Here is an 11,619-nt window from a genome sequence, read left to right as displayed (position 1 = left end):
ACTTAAGGCCTGTCTTTGGAATGCCTAAATATTGGTCCAAGATGCCACTAGACAAGTGTATTTTTCTGTGTACCTTTTTTTCCTGCTCTCCCTCATGAGCACAATTCTGTGTTTGAGCACACAGTTCTCTATCCTGCTCCATCAGTTCTGCCCTTCTTCAGTGCACCCCCTCAGTACAGGCTTACAGGTGTCATTTCCACGGCAGGTGGGCAATGAGCAGACCTGCTTGTCTCCAATACATTAATGTAGTCATGTAAATTATGTAAGCACAGTTAATAACGTGGTCAGATGATCTTTAAAATCCTCAGTGTTAGTGTGTTAGCAGCATGGAATGCATCTCATCAGCATAACTGAGGTGACTCTCTGTTTTTTTTTCTTTCTCTTGCCTGTAGGGATGCTGTGAAGAAATGTGTTTCCGTCTGTCTGTCCTAACAGGAGTACTGGATGCTTCACAAAGTTCTAGGAAGTATAGTAGAACTATGTTAAGATGACTGTGTATGTATTTTCCTACTTCTGTCTTAAACATGTGCCTTTCAGCTTGTGTTAAATCCAGTGTATGCAGTTGCTCGGTTTTGTAAGCCATGATGTCTGTAGGACAAGGTGCTCATGATCAAATGAAGTTCAGTCTGGCAGAAGAACCAGGCAGAGATCCAGAACTTATGATAATTCTTACGTAAAATCATGTATTTGTTTGGTTTTGCAAAAGTCACAAAGTAATAAGTGAAGCTTGTAAAATGGAGATCTCTACTCTGGTGGGACTATGCCAGTCTAGAGGATTTATTTTTTGAAGAAAAAGAGATCAGTTGCTAACTGATTTCTTACTGACAACTTTTTTTTTTTTTAAATAGCCTTATGTAACTTAATCTTTGCACTGTTTGCCTTGGATAACAGAATACTGGTGTTCTTTCTTTTCCTGCCACTCTTGCAAAATTTCATAAACCTGAAATTTTTAATGAAATATTTAATTTTCGGTTTAGACTGATGGTATTTCCTTAAAATACATGAAAGGAACACTCTCATCTGTAAAAACTTGTTCCCATAGGAAAAGCACTTGTAAAATAAGGTTAATAGAATTTTTCAGCTGCCTGGAACCTGAGTTCTTTGCCTTACCTACAGCCAATGGCAATACCTACAAGGTAGGAAACATAAATTTTTCACATGAAGTGAGGTGCTTCTCTTCTCCCCCAGCTGTAGCAGAGGAGCAGTGTGAAGAGGAGGGCCTGATAAGTGAGCAAAGAGAGAATTTATGTATGTCCTTTCTCAAAGGACAAACTGTTGATAAGGTGGAAGCGGGCTATTGTTTAAGCAGCCTGGGCCATGGAGAAGACATTCTTCTGAACTTGTAAATAAGTTAAAACTCCAGCATTTCTTTTTTTTTTTTTTTTCTTTTGTAAGTGGGATCAGTTTTGTTTCTCCTAAAGCTCTTGCATACACCAGTGAGCAACTGCTTTGAGGAGAAAGTACAATTTTCTATTGTGCTTATTATGTTAGCAAAGAAAGCGTGTAACAGTCTAGCTGCCAGCTCCAAACAAATGCTGAACAGTCGGTATCCAGATTCCAAGGCCACTTCACATTCTCTTTATCTTCTGAGCTATGTATAATCATTTACTCCCAAACCATTGTGGTGGTCAGTTGTTTAATAGCTGAACACAGATCCCCACTGCTGTGTGAGGTACTGTTTAACTGCTTTCACCTTTCCTCTTACCAAATGGGTCTTGCTGGAGTCAGTATCCAGTGGACTTTAGACAAACTGAAGCCTCTCTTCCTCCATCTACTAAGAGCTTAGTCTTTTAACAGCAGTGTGTTTGCATAGCAAGTGTATCCCTGACTTGTACCACAAAGATTTTAATGTAGGAAAAAACTAAATTTACTTGTCAATAACATATAAGCCCACAGTGAAGCCAAATCATTCTATGGCTTCCAGAAAGTTAGTAGAAACTGAGTTAATTCAAAATCTTAAACTTAAGTGTCCTTCTGGTAATTTATAAAGCACAGCACCATCCTGCTGTTAGGATACTCTTAAAAAAATAAAAATCCTTTTTGAGGCTGATGTGAAAGGGAAACTTTAACAGGCTTTCTGTGGATTCCAGCTGACTAGGGTTACTGTTACAAAGGCATGTGAATAGAAAATGCTGCCTTGAAAGCATGGCAGTGATGTTGGGATGAATCATTTTTACAGGATGATGTTCAAGTGCTATTTCCTTGTGCTTTTGTTGCCCCCTAGGATTTGGAAGTTAGTGTTGAAATAATTAGGTTGACTATTACTTTTCTTGAAAGGAAGAATTAGTTAAATGCCCAGGAGAGACTGGAAATTAAAGAATACTGATACTTCTTTTCCCTGACTGATCTAAGACAAGTATCTAAACCGATTTGTGTCTTTTTTTTTTTATCAGGGAGTAGGTACAAAACCTAATTTACATCTGTCAGAGGATCCATGTTAGTCTTTTATTAGGACTTTGATAATGTTTACAGAATTCCTTTGTATAAGGGCAATTGAAATGCAACCCTAATGCCTTTTACATTCCAATATTTCTTTAGTTTTAACATCTCTGGGTGTTCCTGGAAAACATGACAAGTATGGCATACATTATTTCTCCTTCCCCTCTCCAGGAAAATCATGTTAACTTGGATCATCATTCCAGGCTCATCAACAGTCAACATAATGGAATTTAACTTCTTGGGTTCTTTTTTTGAATACTTCAGATAAGAAAGAGTAAAAGCCTTTTGCTTATTCCTTGACTAGCTTGTGCAGGATTGTGGTAGCCTGACTCTCTAGCAGTTCCTCTAGAAGACCACTAGAACTAGGTGTGCTGAATATTAGTTTTTCAACTTGCATACAAGCTAACTGGAACCTTCTGTCTGACTGTTGTGAGCACAGCCACTTAGAAGTAGGAAATTTACCCACTATCTGTTGTTACTTTCCTAAACTTAAATGGATTTTTTGTTCTTTCCCCCTTCCTATACTTTTTAAAGCTGTAATTCCAGCTCCACAGACTTTTATTCAATATGAGAGAAGAACAAATTTCATGTGCCTACCTAGAACATGAGGCTAAGCAATCATGCCCTAAAGGAGGGGAACCCAAGGGGAGGTGGCAAAGGCGTAAGGATCACCAGAGGGCCACTAAGGTTGATGTTGCCCTTTAGTGTTGTGTTCTGTTCCTGTGAAGGTCACGCAGTAGGAGAGACTTGCCATATTTTTGCCAATACGTGAAACATACTCAGGGTTTTTCACTTCATCTACAAGCAGTTTTGATTTAAAGTAACTCTTCTCTGTCAGAACAAAACTCTTCAGATTCTTACTCACTTGTCAGTAGTTGTGTTAAGATTATTGCCAAGTTTAGCAGCAAAAGATTTTTCCACTTTGTTAAAATACTTTATTTTTGTATGATTTTACATAATCGGGGAGTAAACTAGTATATGACTGCTTCCTCTTGACCAGTTTCAATCTGAATTATGTTATACCTTTATACTTTTTTTTTTTTGTCACTAAAGCTACCTGAAGCCCTCTCTAGCTTTCTATCTTAATGTCCCTCAAGGCAGGAATGTTTGTTCTCTGCACTCTACTGCAAACAGAGATGTTTGGTTTAAATCACAAAGCTCCTTCCTACCCAAAGTCCTTGCTCAGTTGCTTATAGCACTTAACTCAAGGATGACTTTCCTAAAGAAACTTGTATGATGTTGGATGCCTGTCTCAGTAGGATTTGGTGTTCTTCCAGAAAGTGCTTTTTGCCCAGCCTCACTGTTGGTCAACTTTGCCCATCTACTGGTTTTTTCTTTACTTTTTTCAGTACAGATAACATAACCTTAACCAGGCAGCCTTAGCACACAGTTCTAGCATGAAATGTGCATATCTGGCATCAGCTAACTTTCTAGATATAGTGGAAATGGAAATGGAGAGGGTGGTAGTCATCTGTTCCCAAAGTACTGAGATCCTGCACATTAAAATGTGGGATTTTTTTTCATTACTTCAAAGTTTTGCTCTGTTTTATGTGATGAAGTCCATTGTCAATACTGGTACTAGCTGAGATGGTTCTACAGTGATGATGTGAACAATTTCCTCTTGTTTAGTACTTACAGTAATAAGATTGTTCGTGAGACGTTCCAAAAACCAGGGAAGAAATTTCTGCACCAAGTTGCAATTCTTTTTAGAAGTCATGTTTTAAAAAAGCAAGTGTGTTAGGCTTTGTGTGAATGCTTACTATGGAAGTTTGAGGGAAGGTGGAGACTCTGCTATGGGCTGGCTTCCAGCTAGGTGCAGGCTGACAGGCTTGAATCAGCCGTAACTTGCGGGTAGGCAGCAGCGGGTGTGCGGTGCATCTGGAGTGTCATGGCACTGGTGCTCACGTGCGGTCTGAAACTCATGTTCTGGGAACTGCCTTGTGAAGCAGTGTGGGCACTTGAAGCTCATCTCCTTTTGCTGTGTGCTAAGAGCCTCTGTTGAGTTCATAACGATCGATTCTTGCTTAGTTTGGTACTTAATCATGCTAATAAAAGTAAGATCACTCTTGCTATTGTAGGCTCTCAAAACTGAGCAGGAGGATAATGTTTAAATACACACTTGTCTTAAATATTGATGTTTACAACCATAGCAAATACTGACCAAAATCTGGATGGAAAGCACAGAAATGGTATATTTTCTTAAAACCACGTGCCTCACTGTAATGTGACAACACTAATTTTTTTTTTTTAAAACAGATGTGGAATTGTTTTGTAAAATAAAAAACCAAACTCTCAGAATTTCTCCATAATGTTTTATACTGTTACTGATACTTTTTGTTGTGCTTTTTCTATGTATTTACACTGTTTGATTTCTACTTTGATAAACATCTTTTTTTTCCTAACTTAAAACTCTCTCTGTAATGAAGTGAAATCTTTACTTAAAAGTGCTGGATTTTTTTCCTCCAATAAAGTTGTCATTGCATTAAATGAATTGCTCTTATGGTTAATATGGAGTTTTTAATGGTGCTGATTCTCCAGATAATGCTGGAATTGCTGTGGGTTGTTTTTTTGTTTGTTTTGTTGTGGGTTTTGTATGTTGTTTTATTTTTAAGTGGTTGTCTTGTCCTCACTTCTTTTGCTGTGGACACAACATGTACTGCTGAGGGGAGTTTCTGTGTCTCTGCTGCTGTGCAGCTGCTTCACCCAGCGTATGTCTAGCTCATCCAAATTCTTACTGGCATAGTTGCATGCACCTATACAACTGGTTGACACAACTAGAGTTTGTTAAGGTGGAGATGATATTTTTATGACTTTTCTTATTTATTTACAGAAGAGAGTCAACCGAAATGTGACAACAAACTATTGGCTTAGTCCATCCAATTAATTCCTGATGCTATTCTGTCAGCAAAGACTGGAGTTATGAAGCAACATGCTTCTTCTTTGTGGAATAAATACACTATGAATACTGATGTACACTGGAAGTAAAAAGCCAATGACTTACAAATGTGTGTTAAAAGTAGAGTTAGAGGCAATGACTTTTACTTGTTCAGGGTTGGGGTTTTTTTAACTTTCAGAAAGTGTGTCCATTTAAAGTTGTGCCTAATACACATCCAAACACTTGCCATGGTTTTAATAGTCCTTGGCAGTGTGACAGGGCTGTGCATTGGGCTGCTCAGAGTACATTGAACTTTCTCCTGATTGATAGGGCAAACCAAAACAGTAGCTTTTTTTTTTTTTCTTCCTCCAATGTTGGTGGTGAGACTTGTGTGCTGTGGGAGACTGTGGTAAGTTTTCAGTTGCTTTTTTTTTTTTTTTTTTTTCAGGTTGGTCTTCTAAGCAAGTTCTGTCCCAAAGCTGATTAAACTGAAATTTCTGTCCTACAGGGAACTCCAAAGTTTTGTTTGAAATAGAAGCAGCAGCCTGTCTTCCTGTATCATGGAAACCTAAGGGTTTGTATTTTATCTTTTTGAAAAGGTTAGAGCTTCCAAGGACTGTCAGGAGAGCTTGATATATCTATTTTTATATCTATAAAATAGATATATCTATTTTATATGAATCTAAGTCCTAAAAGGGCAATAAATCCTTTCCATATTTAATAGCTTAGAGCTATTTTACTTGCCTAGTTCAACCTCCTGCATAGCAACAAAGTTGTTGAACTTTGCCACATTGTTCTCATGCTGCAGTCTGAATACCTGAATGACTTTTAAAAAATAAATAAATAAAATTAAATCTTCATTTGAAACCTGTAAACAATGAATGATCAGCTGCCCTCTAGGGAAAGTGTATTCTGTATGTGACTTTGCTTCTTATAAATACTTTTAAAGGGTTTATCTGTTGTACTACAGCATCTAGTCCCCTGAATCCTGTTTATAAGTGTTGGGGCAGAGTCATCAGCACCACATTCAAATTCAGTGACAAGACTTGGCAGGCTGCAGCACTCATACTGTCTGCCCCTTTCCCTTCTTCCACAAGGTCTGATTTTCAAGTGAGGGTATTGCATGGATGCAAGAAGTTCAAAGTTGGGGGCTGATATTTGTTTCTTTCCCTTACTTGTACCTTTCCTATTGAGTTCAGTCTTGGTTCCAGTATCAGTCTGGGTACAGGCTGGTAACTGCCCAGCCACAAAGAGCTGGAGGTGCCTAAAGGGAACAAAATCCTATGTTCTCACTTTTCTGAAGAAAGCTTCTGATGAGTTAAAGATGGAATAGTATATCTAAGCTGCCAGTCTTTGGGATTGATATTCTGAGTTAGCCTATTTGAAATGCTTTTAAGTTTTTCTTGGATTCCCTTGTGGCATCTCTAGGAGAGGTTATTCCTGAGAGTTTGTGCATTTAAATCTCTGCAGAAGCAAGTGTGGAGTAACACTGGCATAGTGGAAAGTATCACCTGGCCAACATGATTTCATTGCAGCTCTGAAAGGCTGTTACTTCCAAATATGCAGAGTGAAAACATTATTTTATCATGAGCATATGCTCCTGTGTTTTCTAGTTGTGTAACAGGATGTGTCAGGCTCACCACTTTTGAGAGAATCAAATGCTTCAACCAAATTATACTTGCCACTTGTTAACTCTCATAATTAACAAAAAGTTTTAATTTACACACCCAAGACAAAAGTGCATGTTTGATTTTCCTAAGATAAACATTGAACTTATTACTTTTGTTCTGAGATGTTGTAAACAGAGTTTAAAGCTTTGTTTAGAATCTCTTAAATTCTTTATTATTTTCTGATCTTAAAAATGGGGACAGTAATAGGTTCTTGCTCTAGTCGCTAATCCATATCTGGAGACAGCACTGAACGTCTTCAAGTAGGAAAAACAAATGAGGGAAAAGTATAATTACTGTTTAAAACAAACTATTTTACATTTATCACCAGCCTGAGTAGATAAGGGGATTTTTCCTCTTTTTCTTTTTTTTTTTTTCCTTTTATTTTCTCTCTTCTTTTCAAAAAGAAGAAAGGTTGCTCTGGAAAGCCTCCTGTGCTTTCTGGTCTCAGAATTAATCTCAGTTATAATCTCAATTATAACACCAGGCAGGGAGGTGCTACGTGAACAAGCTGCCTGCCTCGCTTCTAAAAAAATACTTGGTGGAAGTTATTGAAACTGTCCCCTTGCCCCCCAACATTAATGAAAAAGCTAATCTTCTCTAAGTCTCTTCTAACCTAGCAAGCTCTTAAGGGGCTGGATCCATGATTAAAAAACAGAGGGAAAGCAGCTGTCTTTTTATCCTCTCTTAATTATTCCTTGGTAGTTGATAGGTGTTGATTTCCTGGGAGTGTCATGGTGATGGAGGTTACATTTCCCTGTGTTGTTGGGACTAAATGTTCAGAGGGGGGTTAGTTGTTTGAATGGTTCAGTGGGAGCTTTGGAAATAGAAAGAGTCTTGTTCTCTGCGATTTCATCTGATCACGACGGGCTGCCTTTTATTTGGAAACATGCACCTAAAGGCCAAAAAACAGCTATCTAATGTCAAGGCAAGGAAGGCCTCTTTAATTACCTTTTTTTCTTTTTTTTTGTTTTGTTTTTTCTTTCTGCTGTGTCTCACCAGCTGGTGGCCAGGAGGGTTTTAGAATGAGTTTAATTAGAAAGCCAAAAATAACACCTTGCTTTTTCCTGCTGCAACTTGGTGAATCAGCTCCAGTAAGTGTTGCAGGATTGTTCTTTCCGTGCTCTCCCGAGTCCTCCTTGCTTCATTTAAAAATATGAGTCACTAAATTCTTATTAGTAAATCCTGGACATGGCTGGAGATGATTATGAGTATTGTACTTGCATGGTTAACTAGTAGGGGTTAGTTCTGAACCATGAGGAGTCTGATCCCTGCTTGGAAGTGCCCAGCTCTCCCAACTGGGTGTCAGGGAAAGTCTACAACATTGCGGGTTTTACATGAGCATTTTCTGCTCCCTCTGATGCCCCTGCTGATCTGCTTGTTCAATTAAATGGGAGACAAGTGCAAGAGGGGTAATAACCTTCTGTCCTTCAGCCCTGCTCTGCCCCACTTGCAGAGGCAATGATTGTCAGTCACCGTGTTACTCCGTAAGTGCAGCTTCCTTTTCTTCAAATGTGAGGTTCGGGGAGATTTAACTTCCAGCCCAAGAATGAACCCACCAGACACCTGAGACTGCGTTATTCTCAGTGCCTGGAAGTACCTATGTCCTGTGACTTTACTTGTTAGCGCCTCAGTTTCAGCATCTGTAGACTCAGGAAAAATTAGTCTTGCAAGAAAGGAGGAGAGAGAAGGGATGTTTGGGAAGTATTCAGTCATTAGTTGAGCAGAGGGACATAAGATTAAAGGGTGTCTCTTACTTCTAAACCATGCTAAATATTGAAAGTAAATATTTCCACTCTTAATAACATATATATATATGTTATGAAAAGCCTGTAATAAGCAAATAACTTTGACTATGAATGTGTTTGGTTTTTCTTCTGCAGCCCTCTCCCATGGCAGCTGTGTGAAGCAGAGACAATGTACGATGTGAGGGAGCCTGATGTGTGGGATAGCATTCATGTGGGTCTGGTTTTAAAGTAAAATTTCAAACCCAAGTACATTCAGCTGATCATTCGCTTCCTTGCATGAAAACTTGTTTATTCTTTGGCTAATTCTTCTAGGCTGGAAAGATATGTCAGTGGTGAGCTGTGTCTTCTGGATATGTTGCTACACACAAATTACTATATATCACGAATTACTCTTGTTCTGGGCTCTTACAGCTGAAACACCCTTCCCCACACTGAAAATAGCAATTGGGCCAGTCCTGCTAACCAGCCACAGGTGACTGCCCTCACTTTGGGAAATGTGGTTGCAGAGATCCAGAACTGTGGTACCATAGTTATCAAATTAAAATTCAAACTGCATGAAAGTCAGGTGTTTTAAAATATTAGATTTGTGGTGTGTTTTTTTTCCCCCCGGGACACAAGACTTTCAAGCAATATGCACCTTGTGAGAGTGATAAATGTAAGTACTGAAGTGTGACTTTTAGTATCTGAAAGTGCATTTTTATTACTGTGCACGATGCAAATTTTAGTATGATACTCCAAAGCAAATGCCTTTGTGCTTCTCCCTTAGGGATGCTAGCTGTAAAAAATCCTGTCTTATTGATGAAAAACTTGCTTCCCAGCCCATTACTGGATTGGGTCCATTATCCATTCCTTCCATATATCCTTCCTTCTCCACAGCTCTGTCCTAGGAGTGCTTTGGGCAGGCAGTGCACTTGGAGCACGACCACCCTTTCTATTGCTTTGTGGCTGCCTCCCTTTCCAATCCTGCTTTGCTGAGCATGTTCTTTACCTCCAGCAATTCAGCAATGCCTGCTGGTGAGACAGTGTTTCACGTCCTCATTTTGAAACCCTTCTACCAATGTGGACTGTTGTTGCTTTTGTGCATGCTTTTGATTTCCTTTAAGCTCTAAGCATCTTGAGGAAGGCAAATGGGATCTGATTTTTGGAGGCTCTAATCTGGTATCACTCCACTTTAAGCCCTGTGGGAGAGATGGGCAGTCAGTACTTCTGAAAACCGAGCTGCTTCCCTTTTGATTTGTCTATAGAAAGTACTGTGTGTAACTACTGAAATAATACTACTTTTATGAGCTATTGTCTCCAGCATTGTCTCCTCATCTTTAAATCTTCTGATTTCTGAGCAACTAATTCTAAAAGAAGCTGTGTGGAAATAGGGTTTTGACTTAAAAAAAAAAAAAAAAAATCCCCAAATAACACAGATTATTTTTTTAGAGCTGTCTGAAAAACTGAAATTGTTGAAATGAAATACACAGGACTTCAATCAGCTCTGATTTATCTGTTTACATTTATAATATAATGAAACTAAAAATTGTCTCACATAGTCTCCTGTGCATTTGCTATGCCTTTTGATCACATGCAGGGAAAAATTACTGTAACAGGGAAAAGCTACTGTAATAGCTTCTCTGTCCCTCTTTGAGCGTTTGGAAAGGAGAACCCAAACATAAACATAGTCCATGTTACACAAATATGCTGCCTGAGATGCAATTATTTTTCCAAAGCGGCACACTTCCAAGGACATAAATATCCTCTAGATTTTAAAGTTCATTCTTCAGTTGTTCAACAGTGAAAATGGGCTGGATGTTAAGTAGAAGCTGCTATTTGACACCTTCTAGTATAACTCCCAAGGTGAGTTGACAGAGCAATCCAGGTAATTTTGTTATGAGTTGACAATTAAAAAAAAGGTACATAAAAGCTGAAAAGAAGAGAGGGAAGATGTGTTAGAGTGTGAAGTTTGAAAGTAGCCTGATTGGGATTACCCAGATGTAAAAACACCTCAGACCTGTCTGGGTTGCACCTTCTAATGGTGCTGAGATTGCTGGGAATTGAGGGATTAGTAGGACTAGTTGCCAAATAAGGCACAAATAAGGTACAAGACAAATAAGATCAATAAGCTCTGGCCCTTGCTGCTTAGATAGATGGTATCTCTCAGGTTTTTAACTGCAAGATCTGTTGAGCCTTGTCAAATGATGGATTTAACTTAAATCCTGTTTTACAAAATTTGCCAGATTCTTTCTTGTCTTTATAAAATCCCATCAGGGACCCAGCGAGTCATTTCATCTTTTAGAAAGAACCAGAAGCACAGGAATTCACCAAAGGCTATCGAATTAAATGAATGCAAAGTTCTCAGCAAGTAGCAAGAAAATATATTTCTCTAAAAACAACTTCCAACAGTATGTTTTCATAATCAAGTTCTTATGTCCAACAGACCAGGAATTTCAGAGACGCTATCGAAGCTAGATGCATCAGGAGAAATTAGGCACTCAAATGCCTTGTTATATGCCAAAGTCCAGTGTTTATGGGTCACTGGTATTCACATGGCCTCCGCTTAACCCTTTAGCATGGAACTGAACCCAGGGCTCTCGTCCTTGCCTGAGTGGTGAAATTGTTGGACTTCTCAGTAAACCGGTAGCTGCTTTGTGGAGAGTGTGTCCAGCTGGATTAGGCTTGTCAGAGAAGGTCTCAGTCTGAGGTGAGAGGGACTGCCTGTTTTAGGGATGCTGAGGGAGTTTTTGTATGAGGTAGACCTTGAGCAGCTCAGCAGTGCCAGGCCTCAGGCAGTTAGGCTCACACCCAGCCCCAGAAGCACGGGGTCTGTCCCTGGAAGTGCAGCCAGAGGAGAGTTCAGCTGCTTGTAAAGTGCACCAGGGGTTTTGTGAATGACAGTGGGACCAAG

The sequence above is a fragment of the Antrostomus carolinensis genome, unplaced genomic scaffold, assembly GCF_000700745.2.
Source record: "Antrostomus carolinensis isolate BGI_N321 unplaced genomic scaffold, ASM70074v2 scaffold30136, whole genome shotgun sequence".
Classification (NCBI taxonomy): Eukaryota; Metazoa; Chordata; class Aves; order Caprimulgiformes; family Caprimulgidae; genus Antrostomus; species Antrostomus carolinensis.
Note: the sequence above shows the minus strand (reverse complement) of the source record.